Genomic DNA, 9,965 nt, shown 5'->3' on the forward strand with positions numbered 1-9,965 from the left:
TGTAGAATAATTCAGTCCAGATTTGAAGAGTCTCGGTGCAGTGGTTCTCGACCTAGACCTGGTGTAATGTGGTCTGGATGAGAAAAAACAGTGAAATGTGCCTTTATCGCGTTTTCACAAATAGAATAAAAGTTTCACAAATCAGAAACTATGTTTTTATGAATCTACAGTCTCTTTAGAATAACTCGGTCCAGATTTGAAGAGTCTAGGTGCAGTGGTTCTCGACCTAGACCTGGTGTAATGTGGTCTGGATGAGAAAAATACACTGAAATGTGCATTTTTGGCATTTTCACAAATAGAATAAAAGTTTCACAAATCAGAAACTGTTTTTATGAATCTGTAGTCTGTGTAGAATAATTCAGTCCAGATTTGAAGAGTCTAGGTGCAGTGGTTCTCGACCTAGACCTGGTGTAATGTGGTCTGGATCAGAAAAAAAACAGTGAAATGTGCATTTTTTGCATTTTCACAAATAGAACAAAAGTTTCACAAATCAGAGACTATGTTTTTATGAATCTACAGTCTGTGTAGAATAATTCAGTCCAGATTTGAAGAGTCTAGGTGCAGTGGTTCTCGACCTAGACCTAGTGTAATGTGGTCTGGATGAGAAAAAAAACAGTGAAATGTGCCTTTATCGCGTTTTCACAAATAGAATAAAAGTTTCACAAATCAGAGACTATGTTTTTATGAATCTGTAGTCTGTGTAGAATAATTCAGTCCAGATTTGAAGAGTCGAGGTGCAGTGGTTTTCAATCTGGACCTGGTGTAATAAGGAGTGGTTATTCAGCAAAAACGGTTAAATTTCCCCTCAAATGTTTTCACAAATACAATAGTTCTTGTGAGGCATAGTTAATGTCTTACCCAAATGTCTAAAATGTTTACACATCAAGAAGTGTCGAAAAAAACAGGTAATCAGTGGATAAACTGTCACACTGCACGTTCATTTCATTTCCCCTTAACTTTTCCCTTAAGTGCCGAATCGGAAGCTGGTGAATCGGAAGCCAACTTCAGCGTCGTAGATTGTCGAATAAATGTGCACTATTTCTGACAGAATGTCATGATGCTTACCCTCAAATTAAACAGCAGAACCTGGGATAACCGAATATATCAGCCATTATTACACACTCCAAACACAGCTCAAACACGAACTAAATGAATTATGAACCATGTTCGTGATCGTGTCAACCCACTCGCCGAAATATTGATTGTAGCGCTGTGAAAAATGATGCAATTCACACAAACAGCCTCTCAGACGAGAGCTGAGACTCCGCTGATTACAACCATGCCACTCAAAGCCGTCTAAAACCACAGAATCCGCCAGAAAATGCCACTAAAACAGCCAACAGCAAGATCGCGTTTTCAAACTGCGGTAAAAAAAAAAATCGCCTCTTACCTGGACTTTTGGCCTTATAGAGTCCGAATTATGCGTTTATTGTCCATCGGGACCGCTTAGCTTAGCCACTTAGCTCACTCTGACGTCAATCCGGGCGTAAAACTGACCCCGAGTTAGCCTCAAGGAGCTCTGTGATTGGTCAGTGCCATACAAGTTTGTGTGCGCCATGACGGTGTTTTGTTTGTTCTGATTGGCTAACAGAGCTGTCAATCACATGTCGGTGACCCCCGCTGCATTCTATTGGCTCAGACGAATCTAACGACGTACGGGGTGTCTGTATTCATGAAGCCGCTGCGGAGCTGGGAGCCTGTATACAGAGGAGGCTTTACGCACGGAGCGTCCAGCTGAGCGTAAACACACGCTCTGTGTGAATTTCCACTGCAGTCACGCCAAAGACTGCTCTGTTTGGAAGTATTGAACCTCAGCAGTGATATAAAAGTGAAAAATATAATTCGGAACATTAGAAAATTCAGATTTCACAAATGGCACCATAGTGTGCCAAAGTGTGCCATCGCCTGACCTGTCTGTACTAAAACCTATCAAATTTTGTTCTGCTTCACTTTCACAGAGTCAACCTTTGCAGAGAGAGTGTTCACATATTTGTCTATGATCTGATGGAGGTTTAGAGCTGCAACTGGACTTTTCCAAAGAGATGATCACATTGAAAGTGCTTTTTTTTTTAGGCAAGACTGAAAATTTTTCATTTTTGCTGTGTTCCATCTTCAGTCACACTTAACCAGTAACATATACGACGGTGTACCCAAAAAAAAAACCGGAATTTGATTATAACTTTTTATTTATTACATTTCAAAATAAAACACCACCGTCGCCTTCAAAATAATCTCCATCCGCATTAATGCAGCGCTCCAGCCGTGTCTCCCACTTCACGAATGCGTCGTCAGACCCGCGCGTAAAAGTGCCGTTTTGTGCCGGCTGCGATTTTTCTGTCACCTCCTCCACATCTGCAAACCGCTGTCCCTTCAGCTCCTTCTTCAACTTGGGGAACAAGAAAAAGTCACTCGAGGCTACTTCTGGCGAATAAGGCGGATGGGAGAGGAGAGTCATTTATTTCTCCCCCCCTATAACTGCGTGACGCGCAGCGCCGTGTGCGCTGGCGCACTGTGGTGGTGGATCACCCAGGCTCCACTCCGCCACTCCGCGGGCCGCTTCCTCCTCACATCCTCACGGAGCCGTCTGAGGACTTCCATGTAGTAGTCCTGGTTTACAGTCTGACCTGGAGGGACAGACTCGCTGTGGACGAGACCCTGGACAGCGAAGAAGCAGCTCAGCATTGTTTTCACGGCTGAGCGCACCTGACGCGCGGACATCTGGCCCTTTTTAAACCACCCGAACCACTCATGGACCTGATTCTTCCCCAGAGCATCATCCTTGTAGGCTTGCTGCAACAAGGTGAGTGTTTCTGCTGCTGTTTTTTCCCAGCAAAAAGCAGAATTTAATGTTTACGCGCTGCTCTGGCTTCCCAGTCAATGTCGCCATTTTGGAAAAAATCGCAGACCGCCTCTGCACTCTGTTGCTATAAATAGCGCCTGACAGGCGTCAGTGTCACTCTCGGAGCTCAAATTTCTCACAGATGTGCACGAGGCTTACCTGCAGCACATCTGACGGCCAGAAGTCGGAACTCCGTATTATTATTGTTTTCTGACCAAATTCCGTTTTTTTTTGGGTACCCCCTCGTATACTGATATTTGCACATCTGGACAAATCTTACAAGTGTTCACTTTATAAGGAGACAGTAACCACTCAAATAGGCCTAGTTATTGCAGTGCTATACTCTTTTTATTTTGGTATGTCATTTTCGAGAAGAGGCTCTGAAAAATAGCCTTAGGGCTTAAAGGGTTAAAACCAGTTAACGTAAACTCAAATGATAACAGGAAGTGATCAGACAGTACAGGGTTGTGGGGAAAAACTGTTAATTGGTCAATGTCACTACCATAGGTGAGAACAAGGTCGAGGGTGTGATTAAAGTGATGAGTAGGTTGATTCACCTTCTGTGAAAAAAACAGTTGTACCAAGTAGTGAACTGAAAGCAATGTTAAGGCTGTCAGTGTCGACATCTACATGAATATTAAAGTCTCCCACTACGATGATTTGATCTGAGCTTAAGACTAAACTGGAGAGAAAGTCTGAAAATTCTGACAAAAATTCAGAGTATGGAGCAGGGGGACGATACACTACACAGCAAGCAGGAATGGCTTCTGTGTTTTCCAGCTGGAGTTAATGAGATTCAGAGACTTCAAAGGTTTTATGCTTAATTTTAGTTCCAGGACTGATTAGAAGTTTAGAGTTATAGAAGGACGCTACTCCACCGCCTCGGCCAGATTCTCGGGAAATATGATAGTTGACATGTGTATTTGGGGTTGCTTCATTTAAACTGAGATATTCATCCTTCCTTAGCCAGGTTTCAGTGAGGTTTAATATATCTAAATTATGATCAGTTATTAAGTCACCAAAAAGCAAGGATTTGGAGGAGAGGGATCAGATATTTAACAGTCCACATTTGACTATTGTGGGTTTTTGTTCTACTGCAGGTTTAGTTTTAATTTTGATAAGGTTTTTAAGATTAATTCTTCTCCTCTTGTGAACGTGCTGTATGCTGGAGATAATAACAGAGAGAGGGGTATGTGAAGAATGGGCTTACCTTTAGTCAGTCAGCTGGACTGACAGCTGGACATGTCTGGACTGCATGCTGGATGTTCCCTGACAGGACAGAGTTTCCCAGACTGCTGGGATGTAATCCATCATGACGGTAGAGAGCAGGGCAGTTCCAGAAGAGGTTGAAGTTGTCGATGAAGTGAAGATTGTGAGCTGACCAGGATTGTTGAAGCCAGGTGTTCAAGCTGAGGAGCCTGGAGAAGCGCTCAGTTTCATGTGGAAAGAGTCTCACTTTAAATCTTGATTAATTGGTGCTTGGTTGATAATGCTTGATTTAACTAATGTGTTTAATTCCTGAATTTAAGTTTTACAAATAATAATGAAAGCACTCGTTAAAGGAGAAAAAGAAATGAAAAAAAAACGAGTGAAGTTTTTGAGCATCCTCCTTTGCCATTCAGGCTGTTTCGAGTTCTGCAAACATTTGGAAGAACTCGACAATATCGATAAATGAGGTGATAATATTTCTGTTTACTTTAGACGTAGGGCAGTCAAAATTGGCACGATAATTTAATTGAAATTCCTGTTAACGCCACTAATTTATTTGACGCGCGCAAGTTTTGGGACCCTCATCTCGCACCGTAGTTTGGAAAACTGAGAGGTACGGGATGCAAGACTGCACACTCCTGTGAAGTCGGTGGCGGTATGCGCCTTAATGCGTGGTAGTGAGTGTCACCTCCAGAAGATGTCTGTGATGACAACATGTTGGATGAGGATAGGGATGTTATTATATCCCAACAGATGGATCAGACAGCGGCTTGACTTCAATGAATGAGGCTTTATTCTTGCATACATTTCCCACAATGCCAGGGCGCGAACAGCGCCTACAAATACCTGACGCATGCTGACGTCAGCACCATGTGACCAACACCACATTTACCCCCCCCCCCCCCCCCCCCCCCCCTGAAAAAACAACAAACGACCGCGTTCAAGCATAACGTAACAAAATAACTACTACATAAGCTCCCTAGGTAAACTGGGTGGACTACCAGTTTACCTCCATAGCCCTGTGGATTATTCTGCCACATCACAGGCTATGTACCTAAACTCCAACTCAAAAATCCGTAACGTAGTCCCTGAGGTATGCAGGCCTCTGACGGGCCCTAACCGGACGAGCTTCTGGCTGCACTGACTCAGATGGCCCAGCCAATTCACCGGGTTGCCCTGCCGGAGCCTCCATCGGCTCATGAAGTGGATCCCAAACCCCATCTGTCGTGACGAGATCTGAGGGAGTCAGGTGATCAGTCAGTGACGGTGGCGCCACCCGTCGGAGACGACTGGCATGCCAGCGCGAACCATCTGCCAGGCGGAAAGTGGCCGGTCCCAGCTGCGCTGCGACCAGCAGCGGCGTGGACCAGAAAAAGAGCAGCTTGTGGGAGCGAGTGGGTCGCCGGACTCGAACCCAGTCCGACACGGCCAGCGCTGGATGCCTAGCCCGATGCTCCTTGTCAAACCGCTGTTTCATGCGCCGTTGCTGCTCTGCCACTCTGCCCCTGGTGGAAGTCGCCACTGCCGGGACGTTGCTACCAGGCCGACGCAAGCGATCCAGAGGGAGCTGCAGCTCACGCCCCAGCATCAGAAGTGCCGGTGAACTGCCAGTCGTGGAGTGTGGTGTTGCTCTGTAATGCATTAGTGTGCTCTGCAGGGAGTCTGAAAATGGGAGGCCGTACGCCATGTGCGCCCTGAGCCCATTCTTAAGGGTTTGATTGAACCTCTCCACGCCGCCATTGGCCTGTGGGTGGTACAAGGCAGTCCTGATGTGCTTAATCCCCCTCCCCTCCATGAAAGCCGCAAAATCAGTCGAGATGAACTGGGGCCCGTTATCTGTGGTGATGGCATCAGGGACGCCCCAGCGGGCGAACAGGGAGGAGAGGAAACCGATGACTACCGTAGTGGTAACAGACCCAGCAGGCAGCACTTCTGGCCATTTGGAGTGGAGATCATAGGCCACCAGCAGGAAGCGTTGATGATGCGGGGTGCCGTGGAGTTCGCCACAGATGTCTACCTGAATGTGGGTCCACGGTGTCTGAGGCCACGGCACAGGCTGCAGAGGTGGGGAGGGAGGTGGGCCGGTTTTACCGCTGGTGAGGCAGGCTGCACAGTCCCGAACTAGGTCCTCAATGTCTCTGTCGATGCCTGGCCACCAGACTAACCCCCTGCATCTCTGTTTCACTCTGACAATGCCCAGATGGCCGTCGTGGACCATAGTCAGGACACGTTCTCTCAGGGCCCTTGGGATCACAGTGCACAACCCCCTAGCCACGCAGACATCATTCCAGCAGGAGAGGTCGTTCCTGACTCGGTGGAAGGGTGCCAGGTCCTCTGAGACCCTAGCAGGCCAGCCGCTACGAATATAGGTGCGCAGCTGTTGAAGCATGGGGTCCTGTGCGGAGGCTGTCTGCAGATCTGAGAGAGAAACGGCTGCCTGAAGGGGCGTGTGCAGCATGAGGATCAGTTCTGGTTCTGCGACGTCCTGGGTGGTGTCAGGAGTGGAGGTGGGTGTGGCTCTAGAGAGGAGATCTGCCACCACATTTTCTCTGCCTGGCGTAAACTGTGTAGAGAAGTTGTACGCCTGCAGCCTCTCAGACCAGCGATAAAGGCGCAGCGGTTTGTGACCTGATCCAGTGGTGGCCAGGAGAGCTGTGAGAGCCTGGTGGTCGGTCCGCAGCGTAAAATGCCTGCCGTAGAGGTACATGTGCCACCGCTCACATGCCCAGACGCAGGCCAGCGCCTCCCTTTCCCCCACAGAGTACTTCTGCTCAGTGGGAGTGAGTGTCCGTGAGGCGAACGCCACCGGGCATTCCACCCCTTGGTGGCGCTGTGACAAGACCGCGCCGACCGCGGTGTTGGAGGCATCACAGGTGACGAACGTAGGACTCTCCAGGTCAAAGTGAGCGAGCACAGGCGGAGAAGTCAGTTGTGCCTTGAGCCGTTGAACTGCTGTGGAGCATGCAGCAGACCAGGTCCAGGGGACGCCCTGCTTAAGGAGGGCGCGCAGTGGTGCAGTGGTCTCCGAGTAGAGGGGTAGGAAACGCAGGTAGTAGGCTGTCATCCCCAAGAATGAGGACAGCTGCGCAGGACAGGAGGGCTCAGGCAGGCGCAGGATGGCGTCCACATTAGAATGTAGTGGACTCAGACCCTCAGCAGTCAGGTGGAACCCCACAAACTCGATGGCAGCGGCTGCAAAGATGCACTTCTCCCCGTTGAGTGTCAGGCCGTGACCCACGAGCACGTCCAGGACCCTGGAGAGGCGGTCGTCATGCAGGGCGGGTGTTGCTCCGTGCACAACGATGTCGTCCAGGTAGATGACCACGCCAAAGATGGTGACCATGATCTTCTGGAAACTGCTGGGAGCAGAACTGAGTCCAAAGGGCATGCGGGTGTAGCGGAAAACCCCCATGTGGGTCACAAACGCGGTGAGGTTGCGGCTGTCCGGGTGTAGGGGAACCTGCAGGTAGCCCTGGCGAAGGTCCAGCTTAGAGAAGACTGTTGAGCCATGAAACTGTGCCGAAAGCTCCTCCACTGTCGGTAACGGGTACTTATCCGGGACCACAGCTTTGTTCACCTGCCTGAGATCAACGCAGGGGCGCAGACCACCCGTCTTCTTCTTAGCCACCACCAGGTTGGAGATCCAGGGCGATGCGTCGATCCGCTCGATGATGCCAGCATCCAGCAGTTTCTGCAGCTCGGCGGTGACATCATCACGCAGGGTGAGGGGTAACCTGCGCAGAGGCTGGATGACGGGACGCACTGTGGGGTCGATGAGCGGCTGGTGGTTGAAGGCGGTGAGGCAACCAAGCCCGATGAAAAGTGCCGGCCAGCGCTGCTGCCATGGCGTCGTTACAGTCAGGATGGTGGCACCCAGGTTGTCAGTGATGGAAAACCCCAGGGCACAGAAGAGGTCAAACCCCAGGAGGTTGGCGCCGTGGCGGGACACCTGGAATGTGAAGGCTGGGAGGACTCTCGAACCATAGCTCACTGAAAAGGTGGCGGTGCCGATCATGTTGATTTTAGAATGACCGTACCCATACAGTTCATCTGCTCCTGCTTTAATGGTGTGTTTTGGAAAAAGCTGGCGAACTGTGGACTCACTGAGGAGGGACCTGGAGGCAGCTGTGTCCAGGAGCAGGGGCAAACACAGCTCCACTGTGCACCAGGTGAAAGGCTTGGAGGCTGAGCCCACGGTATGGATGGTGGTCGGGCTGGACGGGCGAGATGAGCGGCGCTGGGGTCTCGCAGCTGCGGGTACTGAGCGGCACACTTTGGCAAAGTGATTGGGTTTCCCACAGCGTTGGCACCTCTGTCCTATAGCTGGGCAGACCGGTGCGCGTGTGGGATGGGACGTTGAGCCGCAGTTCCCACAGGATCGGCGCACCGAGGGGCCCCGGTAACCCGCAACGTTAATCTCCAGCTCGTCAGGAGGGTAAGTGGGGTCGGGAAGCTGCGCCGCCGGGGTCACAGTCTGTGCGAGTGAAGCCGAGTGCGACGAAGTTGGATTCGCACACGTTAGCCGTGATGTTAACTGCGCCGCCGACTCCAGCTGAAACGCCATCTCCACCGCTTGGACAAAGGCAGATCATCCGGTGCCATAAGCAGTTTCTCACGTAGCTTCGGATCAGATGTGTGCTCCGCCAGCTGATCGCGAATGAACTCATCTTCCAGATGATCGAATTTACAGAGGCTCGCCAAACACCGGAGATCCGTGACATACTGGTGTACCGGCTCACCTGGTCTCTGTCTGCGCTGCCGCAAAGCGATCCTCCAGACGATCACGCTTTGTGGAGCCGCGAAATGTCCTGCCAGCAAAGCCACACAGTCCTTGTACTTCTTAGCCGGTCCAAGTGTGCGGAAGATGCGCTGTCCCTCGGTTCCCAGGCTATGAATTAGCAGCGCCTGTAGCCGCGCTTCGCTGGCGTCGGCTAACCCGGCTGCGGCAATAAAAGTCTGAAAGGACTCGTACCATCGGGCCCAGGGGATCGGCGGCTCGCCCGGCAGAGCGAGAAACTGAGGAAGAGGTGTAAGTGGAAGCTCCATCCTCGTCGCCAATATTATATCCCAACAGATGGATCAGACAGCGGCTTGACTTCAATGAATGAGGCTTTATTCTTGCATACATTTCCCACAATGCCAGGGCGCGAACAGCGCCTACAAATACCTGACGCATGCTGACGTCAGCACCATGTGACCAACACCACAGATGTCCCGATCAGATTTTTTTGCCACCCAGTCCGAGTCCTATCATTTTGAGTATCAGCCGATTCCGAGTCCCGATGCGATTCTTTTCTAATATAGTAAAATATGTACATTGTCTATAAAAAAAACAAAAAAACTTATGAAAAGTTCTGTTTTTTATTTTCTTAACGTCAGTTCAAAACAACACTTAGAACCGTGCATTTCTGCGACAAAAAATAACAATCTCATTTAACCCATTAGAGCCGAACACGACAAGGGGAAAAAAACAAAAACAAAAGCCGGGCACACATTACCGCTGAAGCATGCTTCAAAGTTACGACGCAGTGCAGCAACACAATCTGTAATGGGCGACAGTAGCTCAGATGGTAGAGCGGGTTATCTCATAACCGGAAGGTTGGTGGTTTGATCCCCGCTCCCGCAGGCGTAAAACTGTCGTTGTGTCCTTGGGCAAGGCACTTCACCCACCTTGCCTAGTATGAAAGTTGTGAGAGTGAATGGTTGGTGGTGGTCGGAGGGGTCGATGGCGCAGATTGGCAGCCTCGCTTCCATCAGTCTGCCCCAGGGCAGCTGTGGCTACAGTAGTAGCTTACCACCACACCAGCTGGTGTGAATGAATGGTGTGGTGTCAATGTAAAGTGTCTTTGAGTGTCCTGAAAAGTGCTATATAAAACCAATGCGTTATTATTATTGTACCCAGAAACAGGATCAGTTA

Source organism: Salarias fasciatus, unplaced genomic scaffold (assembly GCF_902148845.1).
Source record: "Salarias fasciatus unplaced genomic scaffold, fSalaFa1.1, whole genome shotgun sequence".
NCBI classification, from domain to species: Eukaryota; Metazoa; Chordata; class Actinopteri; order Blenniiformes; family Blenniidae; genus Salarias; species Salarias fasciatus.